The sequence below is a fragment of the Dromaius novaehollandiae genome, chromosome 8 (assembly GCF_036370855.1).
Source record: "Dromaius novaehollandiae isolate bDroNov1 chromosome 8, bDroNov1.hap1, whole genome shotgun sequence".
NCBI classification, from domain to species: Eukaryota; Metazoa; Chordata; class Aves; order Casuariiformes; family Dromaiidae; genus Dromaius; species Dromaius novaehollandiae.
The window spans coordinates 21,576,536-21,592,592 of NC_088105.1; the positions used below are offsets into that span (position 1 = coordinate 21,576,536).

General features: G+C 39.2%; 1 long non-coding RNA gene across 1 annotated transcript; it reads right to left on the reverse strand.

Annotated features, from left to right (window-relative positions):
* Positions 1-6,466: 6,466 nt before the first annotated feature.
* On the reverse strand, positions 6,467-15,312 carry LOC135329037 (uncharacterized). Its single transcript, XR_010390189.1, has 3 exons — positions 14,287-15,312; positions 9,724-9,862; positions 6,467-7,521 (listed from the first exon to the last, which is right to left on the reverse strand). It is a non-coding gene; the product is annotated as an uncharacterized LOC135329037 (long non-coding RNA).
* Positions 15,313-16,057: the final 745 nt, after the last annotated feature.

Sequence of the window (16,057 nt, forward strand, 5' to 3'; positions counted from 1 at the left end):
TGGTAGCGGGACACAGCTAAGGGAGCGAACCCCGCCGTGCCTCCCCACACCACCTGTGTGTGCTCGGCTCCCCAGGTCCTTCCTCCGGCCACGGCTCTGTGCACCTACCTGCTACGGGACTCCACACTGCGGGGGCAGCATGGGCACTGCTCTTGCATAGGAACAAGTGCAAATAGGAGATTTTTTCCTACCAGAGAAATGTTGCTTCTCTTTCAGATTCTGTTTCACACCTAAAGCTGTGCAATGTGCTAAGCAGTACCCCAGGTTACCTTTAACTTAGGAGAGCATCACCCTTACCTTACATTTATCTATAAACGATACACTGTAGAGAAGACTGAAAATTACCTTTGACTGTTGTGCAGCAAGACAGAAAATCTGTGTCTCGTGGTGATGGACTGGGTTACTCCACTGACTTTTACCTTCAGCAGCAGGCTCCATGTATATTAAGGCGTAGTTTAAGAGGAATTATCATCTTTTTAATAGATCACATACTGAGGAAGAAGCTACATATTCAACAGAAAATCAAGCTTATTGTTCACTTCTCCTAAGATATCCCTGAAGGATAATTGACCTCTGTAGAGCTGTTTCTTAGTTAGAAACTAAATAATCAAACTGAAGGAATGCATTTCTCATTCCAGATTCTCTCTGTATTTTCTATATTTCTTCTTTGTACCAGATGCATCAGTATGAACATAAGTTATTGGCTTTAATTCTAGTTTGGTTTTGTTAAATCTATAGATGAAAAACAAAAGAGACTGTCAAGACATAGAAATAGAAAACATTGCAACTTTCCTTCCAGTTCTCGTCCCTATCCACTTCCACAGCAACCTGTAAACATTCAGTGTAGCATCTTCTTTCCGGATGTAACTCATGAATCTCCAGCAGCAATTATAGTACAACATGGACTTCAGCTGGTAAAAGCAACTGTGCATAATATAAATAAACAAATGGACAGTGCCATAAAATGATAGATTACTGAAGCCTAAGAATTTGATAGGAACCTTCTTTATTAATTTATTCTATTACTGACTAATTGCTTATATAATGTAAATTTGCAAAGGTCAATGCTTGAAATCACCAAACAATAAAAAGGTATGAAACACTAACAAGTACTAATACAATGAGAATGTTAATCAATAGTCTAAATGAGGCCTTGTATTGCCAATGATGCATGAAAATGTATTATTGTGAGAGACTACAAGCACGGGTTTCACTGAAAACAATAAAATAAAGAGCCATGTAGTTTGAGACAAATGCAGTAGAAACAGCATCTGTAAATATGGACTGTACAATGAACTTCTTCCAAAGAGTACCTTCAAGAAATAAGCCATGTCACTGAAAACCATTTTTTTGGGGGTGGGGGAGGGGGCACAAAAAAGGGAAAAAGAGTGCTGATGCAATAAAGAGATCCTTCACAAAGGCCAACTCTGAACTGTATGGGTGTAGCAGGGTAACTTGTTTATACATATATAAAATGCTGCATTTTTAACCTATGTAAATAAGTGATTATATATACTAAACTTTCACAGACTTGCATATAAACCTGCAGCCTCACATCAGACAGACTCCTTCAACCAACTTCCCCTAAAGAGCTGTGCAGAAAGGGCAGAGTCACTCCAGACGGTCCCCGCTGTAAGCGGAAGCAGACTCCTCTCCAAGGCTCGCTTTGCCGTATTACTTCTCGCTCATTTAGAAGATTCCTGCCGTCCCGAGCTTCTAACGGGTTCTGACAAATGTTAAAGGAAAATGGTATCTTTAAACCATCTCTGAATTCTAAAAGGCTGCAGAATAGGATTCTGTTTGTGGGAGCAATTTAGTTTTATTAAGCAGCATGACACAGACTAAGTGAGCTAAGATAAGCCGCGTACAGTATGTTGCGGCAGTCATCAGCAGCTGCAGAAGCCAATCAGTCTGGAGCCTGATTACCGAGCACTGTGCTGACACATTGCAAGGAAAGGTGTTAAAAAACCCTCTTCTCGCTTACTCATCAGCCAAGCCAGGCACCCCATTTCACCTCGCATATTATTGAAGGAATTTCTCATGGCAGCAGAGGTTTGGCAAACTATACTTCTCAGGAAGTATTTTTGTATCTCTCTCTTTTCATTTAACCTCTTTGCCGAGCTGCCAGTTGCGAAGCTGATTTTGCGTGCACGGCGTGGTTACGATGCCGTTCACGGGCGGCGCCGGCAGCCCTTACTGCGAGACCTGCCTTTGCTACCCTCCAGCTGATAGGAAAACAGGGTACTTAAAAGCAGGTGGAACCCAAAGAGTTAGACCTGCTAAAGGCAGGTCTTAAATGGCTGTTGTAGAAAGGTCCATTAGCAGGTTTGATCAGAGCAAGGAGGGCTCGCTAGTTTACTCTATTAATGTGATTTCTTCCCAAACAAATTCTGTTCATGAATTTTATAAGTATTGAATTAGAGGAATCTGGTTTTCAGGGACAGGCATGGCTGCTGGGAACAGTCGTATAATAATGTACCCTTATGTTTTAGGCAGAAAAAAGGAACCATTATTCTTTCTGAACATTTCCTTCCTCTTTATATCTTCAGATACTCTGCTTTCTCTAAGGTCATTGCATGAATTTAAGATACACCATTCTGGAAACTAAATTAGCCCTCATTTACTGGGAAGTTGAATGCAGCCAGACTAATGGTGGTGCAAATATAATTGGTTCCCAACATGTGTCAGTGTGTATACTCCTCAAGCCACGGAAAAGATGCATTATGGGACTAATTTTTAAATGTTAATGGATATTGGATGTTTGCCAGACACCCAGCTGTGCACAAAACATTGAGATGGTAAATAGCTCTTGATCTGTTTAGAAACAAATTATAATGGCTGTTTGGATTCCACCCGACTGAAGGCATGGTAACCAGCGCAGACTCGTACGCTGACCCTATTAACTGCACCAAGGGGAACGGCCCAGTTTTTAAAATCAAAATAAGAGACATAAAATAAGGCTATTAAGATGCCGTTCAAATTATTTTCTATTAATATTAAACAAACAAAATCCCAACAACAACCCTTAGCACCTGTTACCACTGCCTTAGCGAGCTAACTTCTCTAAGGGAGTTTTTGTGCTACGTTTGTTTGGTAGGAGGTCAGAAAGAAAATGCTTTCCTCACTCAATTAATTTGATTCAAAAGCTGCGATCTGAGTGAGCAGCTTACCCGCACTTGCAAAATCTCTCCCGCCGTACATCAGCGATAGGTCTCGCTGAGATGCACCAGGGCACAAGGCCTCTTCTCATTTGGTGTGTTATTCTCATCATTTTTAACTGAAAGTCTATGAATATCGGTGTGTGCAGGAAATCTCTACTTGAATTGTCTTATTAATTGTATTCATTTGGTCAGCAAAGCCCAACAGGGAATTTTTTAATCAGTTGGATCAGCTGCTTTTGATCACTATGCTGTAGCATTAGCAGAAAGTATAATTTTTCAGATGAAAAGTGTCAATTGTCAGCAAGCTTTTCCATCAATAAAGTTGTGTTCAGCAGTTTGAGAGCCCTTTCCAGAAATAAATAAGATGTGAATATTACAAAAACAATCTATATGTACTTAAGGGATCCCCCCCCCCTTCTGGGATTTTGCTGGTTTGGTCTTGAAAAATTCTGGAAAAAACCTTTCAAGCCCAGGATACGATCAGTCCATTTCACGGCAGCAAAGTTTCTCCATGAAACTAGCACTCCAAAGCAGTACGCAATTCTAAACAGAAAGTGTCATTTAATCAATAGGGCAGGATCCAAGAGTGCCAAAGAACTGACCATGCTTTGTCATTAAATCATAGTCTGTAAGCAATACAAAATTTGGATTCCCCAAGTAACTTTTCAGTTACAGCTTTGTATCTGGAATCTCTACATTTTGGCATCTGTTCTGTTTGCCCATTTTAGACTGTGTGCTTCCGGCTAATTTTGCTGCTTTATATAGATTGATCTCTATGATATGAAATACATTGATGTTACATATACTAGGAAAGAAATCTTGAAAATCACTTCTCAGATTTCTTTAAAAGTGATTTTCTCTGTTTCTCTTCCTAAAAAATGTTGCTTTAGCCAAATATAGAACAGCTATGAAAGTAAAATCATCCTATTAAGATTTTTTTTTTCTCTAATAGCTCAAGAGTCTTGATCCATTCTTACAGAGTAAGTATAAATCTTGGGGAAATGTTTTCCTTATCACCAATTTCAAGTACTGAAAAGCAATGATACAACAAAAACCTCTTCCTCCACTCTATGAACTTGGTTGACAAACCATGAGACTAACAGCAATAAATGTAGGTTCACTTGACTTTCCTTTTAGTCTCTGAACATTTGCAATCAATATTTTCAAGCTTGAGTCTGAACGCTGGGATTTTTTGCATAATATTTTAAGAAACCACTTTCTCCTGCCTTGCAATAAAATCTCAGGAGCTTGTAACAGGGGATTTTGTTCCACTTTTCACAAGGCTCTAACTGTCACTTGTTTGTTTGATTTTGTTTCTGAATTATCTAAAAAAAAAAAAGGCCCAAGTGCATGTAATCCAGGGAAGGGTTGGGGTCTAGGCACACGAGCACTGCTGGTGAACTGGGCTCAGAGGAGGGAAGCTGGGTTGCAACGCAAAGTCCTTTGCACTTTTCTAAGCTAAGTCCCACAATAACAAAAAGCAGGAAAACGAGCTTCCTGCTCGTTCCTGCTGCCAGCTGGGGTCTAGAACGGGGTGCATCCGCAGCCAGCCGTAATTCACACACCTTTATAACCTTATAACATATTCCAGCCTGGCTGCTAGCAGACACACAACTGGGACTTCCCTTTCCTGGTAAACCACCGATTCCACGCCAGATTTCTGAAAGCATGAGTCCTTCAAGGACCAAACTCTACCTCCAGTTACATTAGTGTAAATCTGGAACAACTCCACTAACACCGGAGAATTTATTCTTAATTTTCAAAAGCAAGTGAGAACAGAATTGGACCAGCAGCATTGAGGACTTGAATGACCTACACCCAAACTGGGTTTTCACAGATGCAGACTAATTTCATTATAGTACTCTGCAAAATCTTTTTTTGCACAACTTGTTTCCATTTCTTTTTAGTGTAATGAGATTTCATGATGAAAGCCAAACACAATCTAGTATAGCAAAAGTGCATGTTACACTGATCCTAATAAGCCCAATGAAAATCAATAATGCTGCTAGTTTCCCTGAAATCAGCCTACATAAGCTCCAAGCACCGTGTTCTGCCTAAAGCAGAGTATTAGCAGCTTATATTGGACAGATACTTCCTAGCAGAAAATCTGAAAACAACTATGCTTGAGAAAAACAAAAAATGACTAGATAGTTGTCTCCGGTCCTTAAACTACTAGTAAGAAGATCATTCCCTCCCCATTTCATGCAGTTACCAGCTATGATGGAGTTGTCTTGATGACTGCAGCTTGCACTAGGGTGAGTCACTAAGCCCCAATTCCTCTTTCCTCTTTAAAAAAAGAACAGCCTTGTCCATCCATTTGCTGAACAAGGACGAGAAATTTTGCTCTGAGAGAAGTGCCATATCCACTGGCGTAGAAATGAGGATTATAATAAAACTGAAAAAAAGAGACAAGCACACTATATCAAGGAGACATATTAAAAATTCAGGCAACCTGCTGCAATCAACTTGGAAAATATGCATGTATCTTCTATCATATTTCACTCCTTTAGCTTTTAGCTGGCCCTGCATTCAGTGATAGTAATACTGAGGTAAGAGGGATAAAGAGGGCGATTTGGAAAGCAAAGACAAGAGCACACAAACATGGGAGCACAGAAACAGCCAGTTCACCTATATGTTTTGTCACATATACTATATCTGGCAGCAATAGCCACAATTATGTAGATTTTTATACTGCATGTATTTCAAATAAAATTATTCTTTGAATTTTGCCTCATCTGAAATAAGCTAATAAATGTAGAAAGCTTAAAATATAATTTCCATTGCATTAGTGAGCTATTTTCTTTTTCTTTTTTTCCTTAGCATAAGAAAATGTTTCTCTGTAAGGATCTACCTTATGAATGACCTGGGGAAATAATTTTAGGTTTCTTTAAAATGCAACCATTTATTTCTTATTGGGGAGTTCAATTTCATTAAAAGTTATGGAGCGAGCAGCAATATGGCTATTTGCAGTATTGGATAGCCAAAGGTGCATAATTACTTCCAGTTTACTATTAAAACAATATTTAAATAATTCAGCATGCAATTGCTGTATTCTTTTTATAATGATGTACTATTAACAGGTTGACAGATTTGGAAGAGTGAGGTATTTTATGAATTTTTTGAATTAGGCCGTTCTTACAGAAGCAAATGTAAGCATGAGCTTTTATTTCTGTATAACATTTGTATTATGAAGTCTTCCCTCAGGACAGGAACTGAATTTTTGCAAGTGTAACTTCATGTAAGTAGCATATTTGTATTTATCTACCAAATATAACAAGGGTATTTCTGAAATAAATGATCTTTTATACAGACCACCCATATGTAACATATAAAAATACATGCTATGGTTATATTGCAAAGGTACCTGCCCCTTTGGGAGGGGCTGGGGCAAGGCTCGTTCTGGCTAGTTCTGGGGATGTAATGGCTTATGCCTGTACATCACAGGTGTACAGTACTGTTGCTATGGAGACTGGCTCAAATGAGCAGGAAATTGCATTTTGATAAAGTTATATTCTTGGGCGGAGGGAGAGGGACTCTATATTCAGCATCACATATGGCATTTTTTAATGTTTGAGACACATGTTCTGTAAATAACAACACACTTGAAAAAGGAGCCACATTTTCCCCTAGTGGTATCAGCACCTGTAAATAACAACTAGGAACTGGGTTATATAATTGGGAATGTCCCTGTCACACGAATCTGGCTCTTTTTTCTGCTTAGAATATCACAGAGGGAAACAACAGCTCCTCGGGACAGCGTGCACAGCGCTGGCAGCAGCTCCAAGGCAAGCACCAGCAAAGCTGGGCACTCCTCTCTGCGCTTGCTTTTCAAAGAATAAATAGCTTATGGCTGGTTGAAAAAAACATCTAGGGTTTGCTGAACTGAAAAGTGGAAGATTAATATCAGGTGAAATGTTCCATTAACTTGAGCTTGTGCAAAAGTGTTAATATTTGTTAATCTAAGAAATTAAACTTCTTCAGAACAGAAGGTCTTTCTGACTTGATCAATCAAAGCAATGTTTTGAAAATAACGAAATGAAACGTTTTCACTTTTTCCACCTCCCCACACACCAGGATTTATCAGCTCTAACAGTTCACCAAGACTGACAGAAATTTGCTAAACACCGACCAGAATCTGTATTTTTCAGGGGAAACCCCAGCGGTTTGCTAAGGGCAGCGATGAGCACTGCGACTGCAACTTCTGCCCGCGCAGCAGGAGCAAAAGGAGCTCTCTGAGTTGTGCTGAGTATGTTGATCATGTGAATAACAGGCCATTGCTTTTGTCCAGAGCCACCACAAGTCCTACAGTCCTCACCATGCTCTCGTGCCTTCTACTTGCAGGTGGTGCAAAATCTAGTATCTGTGGGGAAAAAACGGTATGGGTGAATTGGGACTGACGGAGGACTGGATGTATCACAGGAAGAAAACAGAATTAGGATGTAGCTAGCTGCTCGAGGCTGGGGGCCACACGTATTGCATGGTAGTGGAGCAAGCTGAAGGACTCGGGAAGCACGAGAGAGCAGCTGTCCTCTGCAGGTGAACATCTCCAAAGGAGAAAAGTTTTTAGCTCATTTGGCAAACAAGGGTTAGGACCTCTCTTTGCTTTGTTTTGAAATCCTGACATTTTGAAGGCTCCTAGCTTGATTTGCATCTAGCAGCCTTATGATGGATAACACTAAGTGTTTTTGGACCATGAAATTTTTTTCTGCACTAATTTATAACAGAAATCATGTAAATATTAAAGGATTGATTACTACTCCTAGACTTTGCTCCATGATTGAAAGTACAGACTATTAAGCCTGTTACCTGAAAGCCCCCTTTCCTTACCCTAACTAGTGTTTCACTCAGAGAAGCCATGCTGAGATCAATTTTGGGTTTCTGGTGTATATTAAACACTACTCATTGTTATGAAGGCTTGTTGGCAAAAATGAAACCTTGGCTATCATATGTCTTTTCCCAAACTATATCTCAACTTCCATAAATAACTGATAAGGTGGAATCTCCTTTTGCACCTCGGTATTGTGCTCTTTTATTGTAAGAAAAATCTCTTTTGTACTGTAATAACATCACCTGCCACTATAAAATAAAGAGTATTCACTTCGCCCCCATCCCCTCCTGAACCAAGCACCTAAAATAGAGAAAATAAACAAAAGCCAAAGAAGATAAAAAATATCAATAAAGTTACACTGGTAAATTGAAATATTTACTACCATGGGGGGAAAACCTTTCATTAAAATAAAAATACCTGAGATAGCGTCAGGCAGTGAGACAATGAAGATGTCATTACTAAACAGGACTCTTCGGTCCCTTAGCTGTCAATAATTAATACATTATTTACACTTGCACATTCTCATTTCCCAGCTTTCAAGATTTCATTTACACTCTGATCCTTTGCTCAGCAGCAAATTTAACATCATTGTGACCTTCTTCTGCCTGACACTACACACCTATCAAACTGAGAGAGAGAATAGCGTCTAATATGTGCATTTATTAAAGCAGAAAGCTTCAGTTACTGGAAGAAGTGACAAATGCCAGTGTTTGCCACAGTAAACTGGAAGAGAAACAAATTGCTCCCAAAGAAAAATCAATTAAGAAGCCATCTTAATAATACTGTTTGTGGGAGCCTCAACATTTGCATGTTTTAGGGAAATATAGCTGAAGTGTTTCTAATTAAAACCCAAAGGAATTAGCAAACTCACAAAAGCCATACCACAAACTGTAGACAACCTTATGTTATAGATGCACCATTTTGACTATGTGAAATTAAAATATTCTGTTAGGTTGAAACAGCATTTTTCTCATGATGCAAAGGAGATGCATCCATTATATATTCCCAGGAGAAACAATGTCAGATGGTCATATGAGATGTAAATTGCCGTTACATCACACTGTACATAAATGTGCATATTTATTTAGTATAAGAATATGCAAACTATCAGCATAAAATTTAACATATGTTAAAACTGTGTGCTGTAAGCAAGGATTGCCAGAACATAGCTGACTGGGATAATCCTTTTGAAGTCAGTGTGAATTTTCATATGAGAGGTAATTTTTCTGTTTCAAAACACAAGTATTATGGATCTATATTGGCCCACTAGAGACAGACCCTGGATGATCTTGATGTGGGAATCATTCACAGAAATTTGGTTCTCAGGCTTGCAAGGAATTTTCCTCTTGACTTCAGCAGATTTTGGAGCATGTCCTCAGTGCAGTTAGAAAATATCAAGAGTAAGAAGAGCAACAGTCCTTGTCCAAAAAAGGAGATAATCCAAGATATTTTTCAACATGCCAGCATTATGTGAACCATTACACAAAACCCAAAGAAATTACATTGTCTTTTTTGACCATATAAGATTTATGGTCATCATCTAGGAAACCCTCTTCCATATCTATAGCAACCTAACGCTCTCTTAATTGCTCACGACTTTTCAGAAAAGGCCTGTATCCTCCTAGCCAAACAGGCCCTTACTGCGGTTGAAGGTTGCCCGAACATCGCAACATCTGGGTTACGTTAGGCAGAACAGACAATTTATACAACATCACAGCTCAGGGTTAACCATACCATTGACTCTCTGGGTCTCTCCGAGCACCTCTGCTGAGTGATCCTGCCAGGTTTTGCACTTCTTTGGTGGTGATGGTATCCTTGTCAATCATACGGAGGCCCGCTGGATTTGGCACTCTCAGAAGTTTCCTCTCTGGAGCTGCAATCAGAGGGTAAACACAGAGACGCTGGACAGCTTCTACAAAATGAAGCACCCTCTGTTTATCCAACAGGAACACACCGGTCAGAGGCAGCAAGGGTCGAAGTGACGGGATCACGTTGTCTGAAACAAGGCTCGCCTTTCCCGCTGCGTTCAGGCACTACCGACACAGAAACCCACCCGGAACTAACCTAACCCTTAGTTAGCCTATGCGCAAGCAACACAGTAACCAGTCTAACGGTGTCGTAACCTCTAACTCATAAACTATAATTCTCATGAACGGCCATTACAACGATAACCAGCTCCCACTTTCTTCGTGTATAGTCAGCACTCACACGTCTTTGTCAAAGCTATGTAAAGTATGGAGGTCTACATTAAAGGTATTAGTATAACCAGTTCCAAGGTTAATACCACATCAATCGATTTTCCATTCCAGTATATACTGACTCCTATTTCTACAGCCCTGTCTCCTCTTTGTCATCAGCTGGTGATCTCCAGTTGGCACTGCAGTGAGTACATGAGTATTGCACCCTTGGCGCCTGCTGCATCCTACTGTCCCTCTCTCTCTTCAAAGCCAATTTGACTCTAACTCTGATTATTACAATGCCATAAAGATTAGTTAATACTCAACAAAAAGAAGTTCATACATTACTTTGCACACTGAGAAATTAGTATCATTTGCTGCAAATAAAAATTTCCAGGATGAATTCTTGCATGCCAGTTCTTAGCCAGAAGCACAATATATTGGTTGAATTGTGTTTTCTTGTTAGCAATAGAGATTTTATAGCAGAAGCCCTGGCACAATCTTTATGATGGAAGAGCAAACAGTATTGCATCCACTCTGCCATAAAAAGTAATCATTTCTGGAAGACTACAGCAGAGTAAAAATTCCAGGCTGTGGACTGGATTCAAATTGGTGAGTACCCAAAATGTGTCCAAATGCCACCCAGTTGCAGCAAGATCTGTTCTGAATTCCTGAGCTATTACATGAATATAGTGTTTATGAGACATGCCGGATTGATGACATCTGCATGCAGATTCTTTTTTCCTCACCATACAACAAGTACACATGGAAATCAGACTGTAAATTTGCCTCCACTGTCCATTTCTGTAAATCATTGCTTGACAAGTGATGTCCTAGCTTTAACGGCATAAGAAAATAATTTGTTCTCTCAGCTAATTGTTCTTCATGCCTATTTACTCTCATTTTGATCATTATCAAGTTATGAGTTTTGTAACGCAAATCATTTGGAAAAAAATTGTTGACTGATGGATTACAATAAGGGGAAAGTTTAGCTTTTCTTTCACCACTGTGCAACCTTGCTTTTGGTTTCTCAAACAATGACCTAAAAATCAGCCAGACAAGAAAGCAACCGTCAGAGCCTGTTTCTGACTAGGAAGCCCCTTTGTCTTCCACCTTTCCTGTCAAAAAGCTAGGCATGCACAACATGCGGTAGGAAAAAAATCAGATGCAATGTTTACTTCTACTATGGCAAAGTCATCCATAACCCATTTTCTCTAGAATATATTTGCCAAAGGTGAGAGAGTGAAAAGCATAAGATAATCAGCAACTTCTCAAGTTCTCATTCCCACATGAACAAAAAAGAACAGACCAGAAGAATTATAGGGTTTTTTTTAAATCATCAGCATTGTCATCACCAGAACCAAAAGCTGCAGCATTCTCAATGCAATGAGGGGGACCTGTCTGCTCTCTTTAGAGTTACTTTTTATTTTTCATAGGTGCACACAGAGGAAAGCCTGCAATTTCAGAGACTGGCCCAGGCCAGTCCATACAAACACACCTCCAGAATGGGGCAGCAAGATCATCCTTTGGGTTTTGTCTCAGAGAGGAGAATGGCAGAACTGAGTGCGCAGCCTTCACAGGTTAGCTCACCTCACACCGCTCGGGGCTCTCTCCACTAGGATGGCAAGGGCAAGATAAGTGCTGGCCATCAAGTTTACTGAGGGCTGATGTCAGCGGAAGGAGGACAGTCTTGTGGTGCTAGCGTTAGACTGCCATGTCAAAGGGTGAGTTAATACAGTGACACGACGGCATTGCTAATCAGCCTTAGGCTGCAACCAACCCTAAGATTCTTAGGCTCAAAATAGGAGATAACACCCCAGACGCTTTTGAGGACATGGATCTGACTAGCTCTGTTTCTATTTCATACTGACATTTCCAACTACTACTGTTTTTGTCACATATCACAGAGGATTTCATGATGTTATCTGGAGGAGAAAGTCAGTAATATGGGAGAAATACTGAGAAGGAATGGGTGCAAGGACCATACAATCAGTAAAAGTATGACTGAAAGGAGTAAAAGACAGGAACAGGGAAGTCATTTAAAAAAGGGAGGAAAACAAACCATTGATGAAAACAGAAAGACTAAGGAAACTAGAGGTAGGAATGGGAGAGGGCGACCAGGAGGCAATGGACAGTCAGGCCGACAACCTGCTCTTGTGACGGGCCTGAGAGCCGTGAGCCAGCGCTGAGAAAGCCCCATGAACAAAGCTCTGAGCGTGTGCTGGTGACTGCTGGTGACAGGGCTGGATATGCTAACTCAAGATCAGTGCCTTCCTGACGCGGCTACATTACCAGGACTTCCAGACTGAAGGTGGCTAGCTCAGAGCATGGGTGGGCTGCATGCATGGCAATTTTTTGCTTCTGTTCACACAGAATACATAAATGCATCCATCCTCATACTAACTGTAAAAATACAAAGTCGCTGTAAAAGAGATGTGGCACAAAAATACCACAATGAAGTGCACACGTACACAGATACAGTTTCATGCATTTAATTAAGTAGAGATGTAAACAGATATAACTAGTAAGAGAGAAGGTATATCACTGCCCTTCACCACAGTACAGGGCTTTCTGAATTTTTTTTATATTGTGTATCAAAGATAAGCAGAGACAGAACCAGCTTTGGTTTTATATGGTCTGGCTTGCTGGTTTTGCTCGTTTTGGATCATAGCTGCTGACATGTTAAGAAAACACAATTTGGCTGCGTCAGCCCACGCTGCATGCAGGTCTGTGGTCTGCAGGTGGGTGTGGAGAAGGATCACAACGCAAAATGGGAACTGTGTGTAAGAGCCCCGTAACTTATCTCCAGAAGAGGAGTTTATGTAAATTACATTAAAGCCCTTACTCTTGTTTGCTGATAAATTTATAGACATTAGCATCAAGGTAGCAATCAGGAATTCATCAGCTTTACTTTTTTATACCCTGTTAGCCTCTGATAACTTCTCTCTTCAAGTGACATACTGTAACATTGCACAGTATTAAATGATATGCACAAATAAGTACCTAATGGTAGATTTAAAGATGTTGCAGCAGTCCAAGTTCTTTCATTTTCCTGATTATAACGGCATTTGCATAATGTATGAATTCAAACATTATTGCTGTTAAATAATGCATAAATATTCTCCCATGCTGAAATACATCTATTTCCTCTCCATGAATTATTTTGAATGTATCATTCAGTTGTTGTTCTATTTAAAAATGTAGTTAGAACTCTGCATATATCAGTATTATGACTAGAAGAAGTATCATCACAAGTAGTTGGCTAACACTCCAAACTGTAAATGAAGTATACATTATTAAATGGGCCATCTCCTTCCTTCTTCAGAAAGCATTATCACCAGAATACAATATTGAGTATTTCTGAAATGTCAGACAGAAATGCAGGTACATACTTGATTATCTGTCAAGCCTTAGAGAAGAAAAAAATAACAGTTTGCTCCCCAACCTGAAGAGAATATGAACATGGTCATATGTTAAAAAAAAAAAAAAAAAATTTGTAAGACGTGTTTGTGTGAGTCCTTGAGTAGCTCTTTGTGAAACTAAGCACCATCAACACCCATTGACTTCCAAACCCAAATCCCCCAGATGACGGACCTTTCATTTATGTTTGATTTTATAAAATGTGCCATCTAACAAACTCTTAGATAAATCCTGTCAACATTGTCACAGAAGTCAGTTATATCAATGACAGATGACAGGATGAATAAAAGGACTTTGGGATTCAAGCATCTAAACTTGAGTACAAAAAAATTTAACTCAGTTCACAACATTTAACAATAAAAGTGTCAAAATGAAAATAACATAGAACCTAGGTCCCTCCTGGGTCTATAGCCCAGCTTAAATGGTCAAAGAAACTGCAGAAGCTCATATAACCCCAAGGACTCAACAATACTGTATATATTTAGTTACAAATGTGCAAGCGTACAGGTCTGCCCACCTTACCCTAGTGCCTTTTCCCCCTGCCTATGCTACTGCAATATCTTTGTTATGAAATATCTTATTTTTGCAATTGGAGTGTTTAAAGTAAGATTTAAGTATCGACTTCTAATTGTACTGCCTCAATTCCCCCCTCCCAATTGTTTTTTTTTTTTTTTTTTTTTTGAATTACTTTTTTACTTACCATGTAGACATGACTTAGTGTTTCAATTTGGATCCTCACTTGCTGGATTCTCCCGTCTCAGTCAATTTTCCATTTGCTGAAGGTAGGAAATAATCAAGTCTCCAATAAACATCATCTTTTTTTAAAGTGTGTCATCTTTTATAATTTGTCATTATAATGCTAAAACGTGTCTGTTCCATCAGTGCCAGCACCATTACTTTAGCCATATAACCCCCCCATATATATATATATATATACATACACACACACACACATGTGCAAAGAGACTATTTACTTTGTCACATAGATTTTCTGTCACTGCTCCTCCCTTTTTTCCCTTACTGCTGTTGATGGTACAGCGGAAATGCAGTTTTAAAACCTAATAAACTGATCCAGTGATAAAATGAACACGTTTTACTTACACTTATTTGAAGTGATTCTGCATAAACTGAGGAACATTCTGAAGTGGATTTGATCAACTTGAAACTATTGAAAGTAACACACACAAAATCTGTCACCTCATTCTTAAATTCAGTACACTTGCTAACCCAAATAAAATGGACTGTGAAAAAGCCTGTTTGTTTCTAATGCATAGATGTCTCTAAAAAATAGTTGTTGCACAAACGCTTTACTATGAACAAAATCTTTGATTTACAAAACTGATTATTCCTCCACAGTCATCAGCATATAGTCAAAATATACCAGTTTTACTTAGCAAAGATGTTGCTATTTTTGGAGCTGAGCTGGGATAGGAAATGATCCCACATGAACGAAAGCCTAATACTCACTCTAATACAGCCTAGTGAGGCTTATCCTTAACTTTCCCTCGAATTTTGATTATTTTCTTCCTACAGAGGTTTTCCAAATCACTTCACACCTAGAATTCACAGCACTGCGGCAAGGTCTCATGGGTGGTCTGTGCCTAGAAACTCTCAGGTAACTGAATATTTGGTTAACTTTGCTCAGGCCATCAATTACCGCACTGATTGCTAATTTTTTAAATCCAGTCATAGCATCTGGGTCATTTTTTCTTAGGAAGAAATATCCACAAGATGCAGCTAAGCTGGGATGCTTTTCCCCCCCCCCTCCAAACTAGCTTGAACAGGTTTAATCATGTAGATTCCCAATTTACAGTTATAGAAAGGCTGAAAAGGCAAACTGGCTGCCAAAAACAAAACTATCCTATGTGGTATCTGTTGCATTTCAGCAATTTTCACAAGTCACAAAGAAAGGACTAGGCAGGTGGAAAGAAACACACACTAGTTAAAAAAACCTTTGTTTAATTCACAAATGAATTAATGAGGTATGAAACTCACCTCATTATCTTGGGGATGTGCTGTCAGGAACAGAGAGTGTATAGTTTATAACAGTGACAAAAAGAGCGGTGGTGTACATTTGAAACTCTACTTCCCATGGGTCCCTTGCTTTGATTTCTTCCTTTAATACTGATAAGAAGTGACAGTAGTTGGATAAAACAATCAAAATTGGAGTTGAAGAGCTTATAAACCCCCTGACACTTCAATAAACCAAAAGCCAATACAAACCTTAGAAAAAAAAATCATATCCATTTTGCCTCTGAATGGCCACATGGAGCAGAACTGACACACACTCAGAGGGCTAAAAGTTACCTCCTGATCTATTCTTTCATTTCATAAATTTTAAATATAAAATAAATGCTAAATCCTGCATAGAGAACTAAAATCTTTTATAATCTTTTAGACAGTTGCTGCCAGTTCTCAGGAGAGCTTTATGGCTGCTGCTAAATATCTACAAATCAATATTTAATATTTTG